Source organism: Triturus cristatus, chromosome 12 (genome assembly GCF_964204655.1).
Source record: "Triturus cristatus chromosome 12, aTriCri1.1, whole genome shotgun sequence".
Classification (NCBI taxonomy): Eukaryota; Metazoa; Chordata; class Amphibia; order Caudata; family Salamandridae; genus Triturus; species Triturus cristatus.
In genome coordinates, this window is record NC_140595.1 from 77,027,145 (window position 1) to 77,031,151 (window position 4,007).

The 4,007-nt window shown below is 42.0% G+C and overlaps 1 non-coding gene across 1 annotated transcript; it reads right to left on the reverse strand.

Annotated features, from left to right (window-relative positions):
* Positions 1 to 443: 443 nt before the first annotated feature.
* Positions 444 to 516, reverse strand: TRNAV-AAC (transfer RNA valine (anticodon AAC)). The gene has a single exon. It is a non-coding gene; the product is annotated as a tRNA-Val (tRNA).
* Positions 517 to 4,007: the final 3,491 nt, after the last annotated feature.

Consider the following 4,007-nt stretch of genomic DNA (forward strand, 5'->3'; position numbering starts at 1 on the left):
ACCTATAAAGTATGCGAATAACACTCCATTAGCAAGATTCACACGCTCTTGTGGTTTAAAAAAAATCAATCTTTATACACATATTCATGGTTTCATTTCTCTTTGATGGTTTTACAGCGCCCTCCTCCGTTCAAATTATCCTTGCATGAAAAGTTTGTCTCCATTTCAAAAAGGGTATGTTCTTTTTAACAGCCTTCTGCATGCTAGATTGTTTGTGGATACATTTAAATCAATATTTACATATCAGCCAATGAATAAATGGCGTATTAAAATCAGTTTAAAACATTGTTAAAATAGTCACAACATTTCATTAAAAATATATCATGGCAGCTCAGCTCACAGTAGGGTTCGTTGTGAAAATAAAGGTTTAAATGACAGATGGATGTATTTACAAAATAAAACTTTAAATCACAAATTGAAAAAAAAAAATTTGAAAAAAGTGATGTTTCCGCCCGGTCTCGAACCGGGGACCTTTCGCGTGTTAGGCGAACGTGATAACCACTACACTACGGAAACTGTCATGCTACGATTGCCCTGTTTTGGCTACATGACGACGTCTCTGCTGCCCTCTACAGTCATGTACAGATTATACAGTTGTATAAATTCTTCTGCAGGAAATTGTATAGTGCGTACTTAAACATCCATTGCATTAAACACAGCACAATGCACTTCATTGTCTTATTAATGATACAATCACAAACCCAAACAAACAGCCCAGGAAGTACCGAATTTCCGTGATAGACATACCAGTGCAATCAATAACCTTTACATTGGCGACTCATTTCCTCTTTTCTCAAACCCACATTCTTTTCATCTCCACTTCTTACCCCTATTTCTTCCGTCTTTTTCTCTCCAGAGCCACGCCTCCCTTCTTTTACGTTTATCTCAGCATTCATTTATTTATTTATAAAGTATTTCCCCTTCCTTGTCGCTTCTGTCCGTTCTTCTCGCTTACTTTCTTTCTCATACTTGCTCTCCTTTTCCTTCTCTTTCCCTGTTGCCCTCTTTTTCTCCCCCCTCCACCCCATCTCCGACCAGTATCTGTCTCTTCCTTAATTTACACCTCTCTCGCACCTCCGTTGTACTTTCTCTTTTCGAGTTTGACTCTCCGTAGCTTTCACAGCCTTCCTGTGTCTTAAGTTTCCACGTCACATTAATACTCGAGATCTACTCCCTCAGAGACCTACACGGGCCACCCCCGTTCAGAATAAGAATTTTGGCAAAAATTAGTTTATTTAATAATCTTTCTTCCCCTCCGTAATGTTAAAAGTGTGACATGAATTGGTCTGATCCCCTGTTCTCCTCCAACACTATAACCCCTCAAAGATGTCATGGTACTCCACGAGTCGCTACCATCTCCCGACACTACCGGGTGCAAATCAATTCCAATCAGATTTGTGGCGAAGATCTTTCTATTTCAGAGGAAACAAAAAAAAAACACAGACACAGTCTCCCTCCTCTCTCGATCATTTATTGAAATGCGTGGACCACGATCTAAAAATGTTTGATGTTTAACCGCAAACAAATAAAAAAAAAAACAATTTAAATAGTTAATTCTAAAACGAATACAACAAATTTCGAAATTTTAATGGGAATAATGGAGCTTTTCCAAATGCAATTGCAGCCACCCATCATCTGTATTATATTCTGTTTGATACACTTGCACTGCTCGATACCGAATTAATTTTTAGATGTTTAGTCCCATTTACAGAACGTTTTAAAAAGGTCAATTTTACATTTTGTTCCTTTATTTATATACGACCTACTCATCTGTTAATGTTATTTTACGTTCTAACTAGTCACGCCCCTCCCCCCCCCCTCCCAGACTAGTAGTGGTGTACCCCCTAGGGCCCTCAGACCACAGGTTAAGAAACACTAAACTAAAGGTTTGTGTAGTAAAATGTTCTTAGAAGCGGGTAAGTGTGGAAAGCAGGGTACTTTATTTAACGTGGGCTTCCATTGAGATTGGCATCAGTAATAGAATAAACAAGTCATCAACATTCCAAAGCTATACCACTTGTCCAACATGGGAGGGGGGATTGGGGGAAAAGGTAGCGTGGGGAAAACAATAAGAATGGGGAGGAAATTAGGGAAAATGGAACAAAAACTGTAACCATAAATAACGTGATCAAATACAACAGTTTGCTTCACACAAAGTGGAGCAAACTGGCTCGTCTATAACTATCACACACATGCTAACCACAGCATGTGATGGCATCCAATATTAATGAGTTACGGACTACGTAGTTGTACAATTTGGAATTTTGTTAAACAACCTCTCAGTGTATAGGCGAGTTCCCAAAACGTTCGTCCATTTGCGAAACGTTGGTGCACAATTTGCAACCCCTTTTCTCTATATGTAAATTTTGTACATCTGGCTCAAAGATTCTCAGTGTTTAAACTGGATTCTTGCGCCGCTCCAAAACCGCTATGCACCATAAAGAGTTGACCCCCTACTAATGCTTGCATAGGAGGAATATGTGGGGTGGACCTTTAGGTTTTGGCACAAAGGTAGATTAACAGTAGTGGCCTAACCTGGCTTTGCATCAAAACCTAAGACTAAAGGGAGCTAGGGGGCTGGAACACATGAAGCTGAAATGACCCTATCCCATGTCTACAGCATCTTGCCTCGTGAAAACATGACTGAGGCGGGATCTACTGGCAGGCTGAGGTAAAGTGGCCCCATAGTACCCTGTGTATCCCCAATCCCTGTATGTCTGAATAGGTTGTTTGGAATGCACAGAATTAATGATGTAAGAGAATGTTGCTATGTGGTCTAGAGTAGAAGCTCAGACAATTAGAGGGAGGTTGGAGGCCTGACAGGAACTAGCTAACAAACATTTTGGCGACGAGGATCTGATTAAAATATACACATTAGTGCTCATCTGTGTGCTGTTGTGCATATTCAAGGAGTGAGAATGTTTAAAAGAGTAGTACTCTGTAGTAAGAGAGAAAAGTGTAGTACACTTGTGTGTGCATTAGTGGTAACTGGGAAACAGCAGAACTCTCTTGAGGTTGTGTGAGGCAATTACCTCATGGTATGCAAAGTTCGGTAAGTGTTGCACCATGATGTAAGAGGTTGCATGGTGGGGAACCTTATGGGAAGTAGGAAGGGTTTAGTATCGTATCATGACAAACTGTGTTGGGGGAGTAGCCCATGGTGTGCTAAATTGGGGAAATGAGCATCCTGAATGAGAAGGGCAATGGGGAGTACCCCATGGGTGGGATGTGGAAGAACAGAAGTGCCTTGTTGTTAGAGGTTGCATGTAGGGGCGGCTCCTCCATTTGAGCGGAGGATCATCGACCCACAAGCCCCAGAGCTAGTTGAAAAATAAAACAGTAATAAAGTTTATTTATTGCCGTTTTATTTTTCAGCAACCAGTCCTGAAAGAAGTGTCAGGACGGGGCGGGGCCAGCGCTGCAGAGTGGCAGCAGAAGAGAGCTGTGCACTTTAAAATGCGCATGTCTGTTTGGCTGGTCATCTTGAGATGGCCAGCCAGGCATATTTTAAAGTTCTCTAACCTAGCTGTCTTAGACAGCTGGGTTACAGAAAGCACAGGCCTCCAGAGAGCTTAGGAGCGATGAGAGTGGCCACTCTATCCAATCCTGGCACTGCTCTCATGCTGTGAAAGCAGTGCCAGGATTGGGTAGTGCAGTTTCCTGCTTCGGGAGCTTCCTGGAAGACACACGAGGAAGGACGACGTCGCACTGCCTGCGAAGCGAAGTGATTCTTTTTTTTATGCTCACCCCAGCGCACCACTCTCGGTACAAGCCAGCCGCCACTGGTTGCATGTGGAATTAACTCATGGAGTGAAAATGTTAGGGACTGTAGTATCCCATGATCTTGAGGACAGTAGCCAGGTTTGCCTGAGTGTGCTCTCAGACCAATCGTTATCCTGTACAAATGGAAAGATTTTTACAGGTATGTGGTATAACAGGTAGAGTAAGTTTTTGACTGTTTTGTGGTGGGTTTGTTTTCGGTTTGAGTGAAATGGGAATCAGTGTTG